General features: G+C 39.1%; 1 non-coding gene across 3 annotated transcripts in view; it reads left to right on the forward strand.

Annotated features, from left to right (window-relative positions):
• The window catches only part of LOC105726351 (tRNA methyltransferase 9B (putative)), a 196547-nt gene that overhangs the window by 70301 nt on the left and 113614 nt on the right, over window positions 1-12632 (forward strand). For all 3 annotated transcript variants that reach the window (XR_010339638.1, XR_010339637.1, XR_010339639.1), the window contains one exon: window positions 12356-12526. This is a non-coding gene — a transcript (tRNA methyltransferase 9B (putative)). The remainder of the gene's footprint in view (window positions 1-12355; window positions 12527-12632) is intronic.

Below are 12632 nucleotides of genomic sequence, written 5' to 3' on the forward strand. Positions count from 1 at the left end.
AAAAATTAGCCAGGCATGATGGCAGGTGCCTGTAATCCCAGCTACTCGGAAGGCTGAGGCAGAAGAATCGCTTGAACTCAGGAGGCGGAGGTTGCAGTGAGCCCAGATCATACCACTGCACTCCAGCCTGGGCGACATCTCAGTAAAAAATAAAGAAACAAAGTGCTCAGGGAATAATGAGAACATGTCAAAGGGACTCAGAACCAGCTTGAGGGGGCTCCTACTGGCCAGATCTGGGACAATTTGCATTTCAAAATAAATAATATTAGTGAATTATAATCTACTGAATAAAATTTAAAAACTATGAATCCATACTGATATTAACAAATTGCAAGTGTGAAAAGGAAGAGGATATTTATTCTCAAAGTACCCCTTCGCAAAATACTTATTATAAAAGTATAATTTTATTCTGGAGAAGTCTGGCACACTAGACTTAGCCCAAGTGACCAGAGCGAATATTCCCAGTAAAAGGACACGTTAAAATAGTGTCATACCAATAATGCATGATAAGAAGACCACAGCTTCACATCTGTAACGCTCCTGTGAAAGACACCAGCCTAAATCCAATCATCAGGAAACTACAGACAATCTCAAATCGAGGCACACTCTACCAAATAACCTTCTTGTAATCTTTGCAAGTGCCAAGGTCATGAAAGTCAAGAAAGTCAAAGAGCCAGTTCTAGACTGAAGTAGAATGAACAGACCTACAATTAAATCCAGCTTATGGTTCTAAAGTGAATCCATTTGCTGTAAAGGGCATTATTGGGACAACTAGTGAGACAAGGTCTGAGGATTAGATGGCAATTATGTATCCATGTTAATTCTCTGATTTTTGGTGATTGAATTGTGGTTTTGTAGGAAATGTGCACTAAAGTATTCTGCAGTTCTGAGGTAGGAGGCGTGACTCAACTTCAAAGGTGGGGCTCAGACACCAGACCAGATTGAGGACTAGCTAAAACAGTATGCAGGCGGGTGGGGAGAAGCTTTCCAATCAGACACACCCACCAGTGTTCCATGTCAATATACCATTGCCATGGCAGCATCCCAGCATTACCATTCCTTTCCATGGCAATGACCCAATGACCCAAAAGTTATTACCCCTTCCCTAAAAATTTCCACATAAACCATAATTTCCGTAATCCCTTAATCTGCATGCAATTAAAAGTGAGTATAAATATGACTGCAAAACTGCTCTGAGCTGCTACTCTGTGCCTAGGCGGTCGCCCTGCTCTGCAGGAGCAGTCACGGAGCTGTAATACCACCAGAGATGGAACACTGCCACTTCAATTAAGCTGTTTTCTTCCATCTCTGGCTTGCCCTTGCATTCTTTCCTGGGCCAAACCAATAACCCTTGTGGGCGAGACTTACTGTGGGGCTCACCTGCCTTGCATCAGTTCTGGGATATCAAGGTTGGTAACTTACATTCCATGATTCAAAGAAAAGTTCTTCATACTATACTTATAATTCTTCTGTGAAAAAAAATTTAATAATGTATTACATAAATATATAAATCAATTAAAATGAAAGATATTTATTGTAAACTCTGTACACAGACACTGGCATGGTTATGTCTATAGGTATCACAGATTATGAGACAAGGGTGTCCAACCATAGGAGACTAATTTGAAACAAAAAAGTGTAGCTAGTGTGAAGATCTTGGTAAAGTGGCTCTGAATTACTACTACTATTATTATCATTATTACTTTTAAATTTAAAGTACCTATAAATGCCTCCAAGCTAAGAGTTTTATAGATGTTTTAGAAAGATGCAATTGGTAATTAATTTGAGGCTCACACTATGTATATGATGGTTTATAAGTCATATAAATATATACACTATATATGTTTATGGAATAAATATAAATATATTTATTCTAGATAAATATATGGAAAAGTCATAAGAATAGTCCAAAGAACTTCCATATACCTCAAAACTTCACCTAGATTCAACATCCATTAACATTTTATGTTTGATTTTTCACCCTGTTCCTCCCTGTATATATTTTTTCTGAAACGATTTGATTGTAAGTTACAGACATCAAGCCCCTTCCCCTTTAAGTATAACTTCTATCTCTGTCTCCTAAGAATAAGAGTATTCTCTTCTACAACCACAGTACAAGGATCAAATTTCAGAAATGTAACACTATTATGTTACATTATGTTACAAAGTATTATAAAGTATTATAATACTTTAATATGTAGTTCATATTTAAATTTTGGCAATTACCACAATAATTTTTATAGGAATTTTTCCCTCTTCAGGATCTAATCCAGTATTATACCTCACATTTTCTTGGCATGTCTCTTTAATCTGGTGCTGCAACTGGTCCTCAGACTTCCTTTGTCTTTCATGATATTGACAGTTGTTCTACAAAATGTCCTTCCACTTGAGTATCATGTTTTCTCCAATTATTTTCTTTCATCTCTTCCCCTTTTATATGCCAGTTTTCCTTTATGTTATAGACACCTCTCCTTTTTCTACCTTCTTGAGTTCAACCAAATTCCAGAAATAGACACCTGTTTTGGCAGATGGATTGTTTATAACATTAGTTTCTTCTAAATATTTTTGTTTTTATTTAATTTGATGGATGCCCTATGGATCAATAGCTGAAGAATTTCAATAATTTGGAATTATATAAATATAACAAATTAACTTTGAGAAAAACTAATTCACAGTTTGAAATTAACTATCATTGACAAATCTATACATCAAAACACAAATCATAGACTTATAAACCGTCATATTACATAATGTGAGTCTCACATTAATTATCAATTGCATATTTTTCAAGTATCTATAAAACTCTTAGCTTGGAGGCATGTGGGTATTGTTTCTGTTCTAAGTGGATCTTCCTTTATTATGTTGGTTCAAAGTTGAGCTTTCTCACTGATTCCTTCCCTAATAATAGAGCACTGTGGTGTTATAATGAGACTTGTGAGTACATGAAGTGAGAAGGTAGAGAACTAATTGTGAGAGAAAGATGTAACAACCTGAAAGCAAGGGGTTATTAAGAGCACTTAGTGTCAGGGAAGGTGGGGTGAGATGGCAGAGAAACAGGGGTTATGCTAAATCTAGAAAGAAATCGAAACAACATAGGAACATAAAGTGCTAATTATGTAACAAAACATTCACCTCATGGAGCAATAATCTAACCTCAAGATTTTCAGTTACATTATTTTTGTCCCTGCCCATATGTGTAACTGCTAGCTTATAAACTGTGAACATGGCAATGTACAATTTTTCTTTTCTTTCTTTTTCTTGTGAGACAGAGTCTCACTTTGTCACCCAGGCTAGAGCTCAGTGGCACAAACTCGGCTCACTGCAGCCTCTGCCTCCAGAATTCAAGTGACTTTCTTGCTTCAGCCTCCTGAGTATTTGGGACTACAGGCCTGTGCCATCACACCCAGCTAACTTTTGTATTTTTAGTAGAGATGAGGTTTCACCAGGTTGGCCAGGCTGGTCTCAAACTCCTGACCTCAGGTGATCCACCTGCCTCGACCTCCCAAAGTGTTAGGATGACAGGTGTGAGCTACCACAGCCAACCTGTACAATTTAATAATATTTACAAATATGTATCCAGCTGGCAGACTGTTGCCCAACTCATATGTGTATTTTTGTACTATTTTAATAAATTATGTTATGTAAAAGCTAAGCAATATTAATGCACTTAACCTTCTACCAAAACTAACCAAAAAGAGAGAAAGTTTGTGCTTAAACAAGCATTTAGTGAGTTAATAGTACTTCTGAGTTTTTAAAAGAACTGACCTAAGAAAGTGATGTTTTGTTTTAATAACCTTCAGATGCAATTTTTTTTTTTTGAGACGAAGTTTCGCTCTGTCACCAGGCTGGAGTGTAGTGGTGTGATCTCAGCTCACTGCAACCTCTGCCTCCTGGTTCAAGCGATTCTCCTGCCTCAGCCTCCTGAGCAGCTGGGATTACAGGCGCCAGCCACCTCACCCAGCTAATTTTTTGTATTTTTAATAGAGACGGGGTTTCACCACGTTGGCCAGGCTGGTTTTGAATTCCTTACCTCAGGTAATTCGCCCGCCTCGACCTCCCAAATTGCTGTGATTACAGGCATGAGCCACCGCGCCTGGCCCAGATGCAAAATATAGTTACTAGCTAGGCCCACTTCATTTTGGTTCCTGGGCACGTGCTGCCCCCTGGTGTTCTCTGAGTGCCTCCCTCTTTCAGGCAGATGAGTTAGGTATTTTCTGCTGCCTGTTAGACATTGCACTGGAAAGCATCTCCGAACTGCAACCTCTTTAAGTCTGACTGTAGACTCCCCATCTTCTCATCCCTGACTTTCCTATCCCAGCTACTGCTCCAAGCACTTGGCACAACACCTGACATATACAGTCCCTGATGTATCAGTAACTTATCAGTTGGATGAATGCACAATGCTTGTTACCCAGACTAGAAGGCTTGAAGCCATTTTTAACATTCTCTTTACACCTCACCAAATAGCCAAAGTTCTTTACCTCCTCAGTATGAATCTTTATCTCTTGATGTCTGGACTAGTTTTCATTTAAGTGTATTTCCTCCGAAATGAAATCTTTCCTCTTCCTCCTTTCAGTATCTCCCACATCTTGAATGTCTATCACCCTTGCTTTCTGCACCAGAGATGAATAGCATGGTCTAGAGTCAGTAGATACAGGTCTGGAGTCTAGCTTTGTCACTTACCAACTAGATGAATTTGGTACACTAATATTTTTAAGAGGGGGAAGAGATGGGAGAGTGTAACACCCACTTCCATATTTAACCCCTCATGCACACACTCAGGAAGATCCCCAAATACTTTGGGACATGTTGGCCTTTGCACATCATGAGGAATAGAAGCTCATGTATGTTAATATTAAAGGAAACAGACCTTAAAAAAGCTAAAGGACGTGGACACCCCTGGGTTACATTAGAAAAGCACTTCAGACTAGGCACAGTGGCTCACATCTGTAATCCCAGCACTTTGGGAAGCCGAGGAGGGTGGATCGCCTGAGGTCAGGAGTTCAAGACCAGCCTGGCCAACATAGTGAAACCCCGTGTCTACTAGAAATACAAAAATTAGCCAAATGTGGTGGTGTTTACCTGTAATCCCAGCTACTCAGGAGGCTGAGGCAGGAGAATTGCTTGAATCCAGGAGGCAGAGGTTGCAGTGAGCTGAGGCCACGCCATTGCACTCCAGCCTGTATGACAGAGTGAGACTCCATCTCAAAAAGGAAAAAGGAAAGAAAGAAAGAAAGAAAGAAAAGTGTTTCATATGATGCCTCGAACAAAGTAAGCACTGAAACGTGATCAAATGATCAAAATAATAACTAGGTCACTATCGAGCTATTATCATCACCAGTTGGTCAAGAGTGGATTATGTATGTAGCTGTTCTGTGATATCTCTTAAAGTGCTGGAATAGATTTCTGATTCTCTCTAGTACATTCTACTGGTATTTTACCTTCACATGTATTTCTCTCTAATACAGAGTAAACTCGGTGAGATCAGGAGTGACAGCTAGTTCTGTATATGTCTCAAAGCTCCTAGTATGGTATCTCATACATAGTAAACTCTTAAAACAGTTTTTGGTTGAGCTGTGCTGATATGTAGCCAACTCTTCATTTATTCTTTTTATTGATGAACTGGGATAACTGGATGATTTAGCCTTCAGACATTTTCCAACCCCCTCCTCTCACCAAACTTTTAAGGGTGTTTTCCTTTTTAAAGAGAAATAGATGATTTTTTATTAAATTTCTTGTCATTCTTTAAAAAGTCATTCTTTAAAATGATCTCTCTCATGACTGCCTCCCTGAAGACGCACTAGGCCCAAAGTGAAAACTTTAGTCCAACAGGACTCTAGCTTGGACCCCATCCTAGGAGGATCATGAGCAAAAGGACCTCATCCTACAATAAGTGGCTCAAGACAGGGCAGCCACCCTGTAACCTGGGCTCCAGGTTGTCCTGCTAGTGTTAGACTTGTTGCACTTATTTCTGTGGATGTGGCTGAAATGGCCTCTATCCAACGACTTCTTTTTTGAAATCTGTGCTCAGGGAGAACATGAGTCTTTTAAAAGCTAATAATAATTAAAACAATTTTTTTTTGAGATGGGGTTTTCACTATGTTGTCCAGACTGATCTCCAGTTCCTGGACTCAAGAGATTCTCCTGCCTTAGCCTCCCTAGTAGTTAGAATTAGAAAATGGTTCTTTGAACAAGAAAAAAAAAACCAAAAAAACAGAAGTCACATATCTACTAGGTAAATCAAATGAAATAGGATTAAGAGAAAGACCCAAATTATAACAAATAGTGACTGAATTAGATACAATATTGGATGATTTTTTTCCTAATATCTATTTCCCAAATTTTCTTTTTCTGTTTCCCAAATTTGCTATATGGTTTTATTGATTTTGTAATGTAAAACCAATTTAAAATGAAAAAAAAAAAAAAAAGAAAATGGTTCTTTGATTTACAGATGGAATCATCATATGTGACACTGCTTATTTATTTGCCACCTCACTCAAAACCTTATTTGAGCCTGGTTTGAACAGTTGGCTGCCTTTGATTGGACAAAATTCTGTGATTGGCATGAGAGTAGGTTGCAGTCCTTTTACACATTCAGTTAGGTTACAATTCACTATGTATGAAGAAATCTTCAGGCCAAACTTAAAATATGTAAAAGCCAGCTTTAGGTTAAACTTAATTTAACAAAGGGATAGAATGTGCCACCATTTTTCAGATAGTATGCCTGTAATGCTGAGTAGACAATCTGAAAAGAGTTCCACTGTAAATATGTAGAAATGCCTTTCGTCTAATACATAAGTACACACACATATGGCAGGGGGTGGATTCATTCACACATTTTTGTTTCATTTGGCAAATGTTTACCCTGTGTCAGGTACTTATCTGGGCTTTGGGATATGACAGTGAACAAATAAAATCCTTAGCCACATGATGCATTGGTTCAACACCTGTGGTCCCAGCTACTCAGGTGCATGAGGTGGCAGAATCACTTGAGTGTAGGAGTTCAAGGTTGCAGAGAGCTATGCTTGCACCACTGCAATCCAGCCTGGGCAACAGAGTGAGACCCTGTACCTTAAAAAAAAAAATGCACAGCTTGGCTAGAATCGAGTCTAGAAATTAAGACAAAATATTAAGCTAATACTATTGCTTTGCTGGGATTTCAGGCTTAGTAGTATGGGGAGTTGATTTTAATGCTTGGGTTGGGGTAGAAGAGAAATCCCTGAGCCCATGCAAGGAGACAGTTGTAACTGGTACTCCTCTGTAGAGTCATGCCACTTAAACTGGACCACAAAAAAATTCACACACTTGCCCAGAAAGACAACAAAGAAGCTTATCTGTCTCAGTGTAGAGGAAAAATTCAGCCCTATGGAGTGAAAGCCACAGACCAGAACCTCACCTGACTTTGTCAACTGAAATTGCAACAGCCAAGACTTCTAGAAAAACATTTAGAACCTTTAGTAGTAGCAAATGTAACACAGCTCTAAAATAACGTTCCTACAACCCACACCACAGAAGATTCTCACAAAACACCAATCCTGTCAAAGATGAGCTCATTATATCGATATAATGGAACTTAAATAACATGACAAAGTGAGTGAGAGTAAACAAAAACAAAGAGTAAATATACAACTGCAATAACTAAGTTTAATGGACTATGAATCTGAGAACTGCTCTTCTAAAAAATTAAAGACATGCAAAATAAACAAAGCCCTTAAGAAAGAGTAAGACCCTGTGATACAAGGCAGGCAGATTTGTAAAATCAATCAATTGGGAGTCCCAGAAATAAAAAAGATATTTAAGGTTAAAAAAAAATCATGGAAAATGAGATTAGGCATAAACAATGGAAGAATTAGATAAGTGGAAGATTAGTATGAAAAATTATCTATAATGCAGCAGAAAGAGAAAAACAAGTGGAAATATGAGAGGTTAAGAGATATGGCAGTTAAGAGAATGGAAATTAGAGACACAAGTAAGTTTTAAGAAGGTGTATTTATCATGACAAGAATATGATGTGAAAGTTAATGAGGAATGTGAAAACGATTATTTCTTTTCACTATATTTATGAAAGAACAAATATTTAAAATGTTAAATTGTTAAATAAGACTATAGATGGATAGCTATTATAAATAGTCAGGGAGAGTGCATTAGCTAGGCACATTTACAACGAACATTATGTCCTTTTCGAACCAAAAATGGTTTATAAAAATATAAATATTAATACAACACATAATAATAAGGTTTAGATTATATCATAATTTCAACCTTTGTAGAACTGTTAGGTAATATTAAATACACTCACCTCTAAGAACTGTATTCAATTTTAGAACTATTTAGGCCATAACAATTTTTTCAAGAAATAACCCTATTTAGGAATTATTTTCACTTTGTTTTTAAATTCGGGTTTATGAGGTATACTTTACATACAATAAAACAAACCATTTTATGTACAATTATATCACCACCACAATCAACACATAGAACATTTTAATAATATCTTTTTTATCCAAACCTCAATTTTTCTACCATTGTACAATCTCCAAAAGTCCTATAGATGAAATTGTTACACACTTTTTTGGGGGTTTGGAAATGTGTATATTGAAAATAGATGACATGTAAGAATATCCAAATGAGAGAAGAGAGTTGTAAAAGAGAATAAGCAAATAGTAACAAGGAAATAATTATCAATACAGATGTGGTGACAGATGTCAGAGCCAGTTAAGCAGCTGAAAGATTGTGATAGAAATGTAAAATATATGGCATGATTAGCTCAATCTTCCACACCCAAAGTTCAAATACAATAAATAAATAGAAAAATTAACCTTTGTTTACTATTATAGCTTACATTTTTCTGAAATGGAAAGTTTATTTATTTATTTAGTTATTTATTTTTTTGAGATGGAGTCTTGCTCTGTCACCCAGACTGGAGTGCAGTGGTGAGATCTGGGCTCACCACAACCTCTGCCTCCCAGATTCAAGCAATTCTCCTGCCTCAGCCTCCCAAGTAGCTGAGATTATAGGCATGCGCCACCACACCAAGCCAATTTTGTACTTTTAGTAGAGACAGTTTTTCACCATGTTGGCCAAGCTGGTCGTGAACTCCTGACCTCAGGTGATCCACCCCACCTTGGCCTCCCAGACTGCTGGGATTATAGGTGTGAGCCACCATGCCCAGCTGAAATGGTAAGTTTAGGTAATACCATATTTCATTTTTTATTAATGGATTAGCTACAGAAACTGTGGCTGGAAAATCCCTTTTATTTACCCTCAGGGAGCCCAAATATCATCTGACCTATCAGGATTGAAGGCTAGTTTCCTGAGTATAGAATATGGAATATTGATCTCTGCCTTTTAGGCTGGGGCTTAACAGTATGAATGGCAAAACCTTGGGTTAGATAGGTTAGATTTGTGTCCACAGATGACCCACCCTCTGGTCATGATGTCACATTTTTAAGCTGTTTCAGTGTACTCAGGGACACATTTTGGGGCTGGTTAGCTTTCTACAGTTTTGGTTCCCATGGAACAAGACTTCTTAGCTAACAGGATCACATATGGATTATTCCTAGGGTCCCAGTTAAGTAGCTCAGGCTCAATCCTTCCCATGAAGAGGTTTCTTTCTCCTTATGCTGCCCTTTCTGTGTATATGTGAGATCCCAGAAGCAAAATCACATAATTCTTTATCATTTCAACATCTTTGAAGTTCAAATGGTGTAAGGCAACTGTCATGCTTGCATCTGACAGCTGAGTCATGGTTGTGATGATGTTTTAGTCAGCAAATTAGGGATGTTCTAGTACTTGCAACAGCCTCTCTGTTTACTTCATTAACACTTGATCAAAAGTCTAATAACTGGAGAAATTGTTTTTTTTAAAAAAGACTCCAGACACCCTCTTGAACATCTTTTTTTTGAGACAGAGTCTTGCTCTGTCACCCAGGCTGGAGTGCAGTGGCGTGATCTCAGCTCACTGAAACCTCCACCGCCCAGATTCAAGCAATTTGCTGCCTCAGCCTCCTGAGTAGCTGGGATTACAGGTGCCCACCACCACGCCCAGCTAATTTTTGTATTTTTTTTTTTTTTAGTAGAGACAAGGTTTCACCATCTTAGCCAGGCTGGTCTTGAACTCCTGACCTTGTGATCCACCTGCCTTGGCCTCCCAGAGTTCTGGGATTGCAGGTGTGAGCTACCATGCCTGGCCACTCTCTTGAATATCTTAAGGAGGACATTTTAGGCACCATGACTTCTATCTCCTTGTACCTTCTCTTCAGTATGGAGATCCATCATTACGGAGACAACAGAATATCTATCACCTTTGGTCTTTTGAGAGTGATGTTAGCTATTGCATAAACAAAATCATCAGAAGCACCACACAGGGTGGTTTCCCTTTGTTGGAGATGATTACAAAGCATTTGGTTTGTTCTGCATAAGCTCACACATGCCTGTACTGTTACAGGTGTCTTGCCCAATGGGATCAGCCACAACGTTAGCTTTCTTAGAACTTTCCAAAATTTTCTAAGAACAGAAGAGACCCCTTGGTATGAAATGAGCAGTTTTTAGGTGGGTTTTGTCAGGTATGGCGGTATTCACATCTGCTCACAGGTATTAGGAATGACGTCCCCTTCCTGCACAGCCATCTTGGATGGTTTAACTTCCTCTCTGAGTAGTGGTAAAACAAGTTTGTTTATACTCTGAAAACTGAGCATTGGCCTCTTTCCAGTACCATCTTGTCATCTGTGGTTTTATGGGTATATGGCTTGGGACCAGTAAATGCATTCTTTGCAAAGGGCCTCCCAGGTGGCAGTTTCCTTGGTATTTCCAAAAGAAGAAACAAGGTCCCCCTCTTTGTTGCTGCAGACTAGAGTCAATATCAGGCTGACGATCTCTTTATAGTATCTTTAAAGTTCCAAGGGGTCACTGAAGTGACAAAGCTGGTATGAAGGTGCTAGATGTCTTTCTTAGCATTTGAGAGGGTAGCTTTAGCATATGCCTTCTATATCACTGTCCATGAAGTCACAGTACAAACTTCTTGGGAAGGTGAAAGACACAAACAGTTCTGCCTATTCGTAATCAGTATAGTGCAGGTAACATTGCAAAATTATGCAAATGTACTGTGTAATGAACTCAAAACAGACTTGACCATCTGCCTCTTGGCAGGATGCAGGCAATTGCACAGGAGTATATTCTGTTGACAGAACTCAATACATTGGGCCTCCTGATTCAGTGTCTTATCCCAAGCTGGGAGTCTAGGCTTCTGTCTGTGTTGTAGTTACAGTCTGCTACAAAACTTTATAAACTGATATTTGTCATGTGTTGGCAATCTTTTGCTTTCCATCTGGGGTCCCTGTTAAGGCTGGATTTATATTGTTGCATCTACCACAGGGGGAGTTCACTGATGCTTTCTGAATAGGAACCACTAGAGAAAGGATCTCAACTTACTGTCAAACCTGAATGGCAGAATGGAAAAAATATCCCCCTTGTTTTATACGGCTTTCCTTATTCCACTCAGAAACAGGTTTAAATATAACACATCCATTATAAACAGTCTCCCAGTAGCCCATGAAACAGAGCTTATTCTCGTTAACAGGTACAAGCTTATCTAGTCATAAAAGTGCTATTTTTTTTCCCAGGCTGAGATACCTTCTGCAGATATAGCATTTGAACAACTGCCAAAAAGGGCGTCTCTTGGGTCTACCAAGGTTGGCAGGTCCTTGATTCCCAGAAAGCATAGAGCTGAGAGTAGCATGACCTGCCTTTTCCATTCCTCTTCCCAGGTAACTTGCACCTCTGAAGACAGTGTCATTGGATCTTGGTTTTATTGCAAAGCTGCTCACAAGTCTCTGACACAGGTTTTGGCTCCTTCTTATAGTAGCTCATGGGGCAACTGAGAAAAAATTAAACTAAACTCAAAGGTGACCTTCGTACTGTCAATCACAGCAATGTTAATCCAAAAATAGGAGCCCATAGGTTCTCCTCAATTGGCAGGGTATTGTTCAGACAACCCTTCATTGCCTGCTATGTTGCTCAACTATTGGAAGGGAGGGATGGCTTGAGGACTCTGGCAATGATGAAAAAGGAGCCAGCAGACTCTTTGATAAAGACTTGAACCTAGGCCTGGTGTGGTGGCTCATGCCTATAATCACTGCATTTTGGGAGGCCAAGGTAGGAGGATCATTTGAGCCCAGGAGTTCAAGATCAGCCTGGGCAACATAGTGAGACTCTATCTCTACAAAAAAATAAAAATTAGCCAGGCATGGTGTGGCACACACCTATAGTCCCTGCTACTCAGGAGGCTGAGGGAGAGGATTGCTTGAGGCCAGGGGTTCAAGTGTGCAGTGATCTGTGACCACACTGTTGCATTCTAGGATGAGCAAAAGAGCAAGACAAGAAGAGGAAGAAAAAAAAAGAAGAAGGAGGAAGAGGAGGAGGAGAAGGAGGAGGCAGCGGTGGCGGCAGTGGCAGAGGAAAAAGAAAGATGAAGATTCAAACCCAAGTATAGCCAGCAGATGGAAACCAGTATACTGTGTACTCTGCAGGTATGGTTCAATGTTTGACCCATGAACATGATATGGTCACCCTCTTCATTGAAAATAACCTTTGAGATCATTGTGAAAACCTCTGAGTGGTACAAGTACAACCCCA

Source organism: Aotus nancymaae, unplaced genomic scaffold (genome assembly GCF_030222135.1).
Source record: "Aotus nancymaae isolate 86718 unplaced genomic scaffold, 86718_ANA_hifiasm-v0.15.2.pri h1tg000079l, whole genome shotgun sequence".
Taxonomy (NCBI): Eukaryota; Metazoa; Chordata; class Mammalia; order Primates; family Aotidae; genus Aotus; species Aotus nancymaae.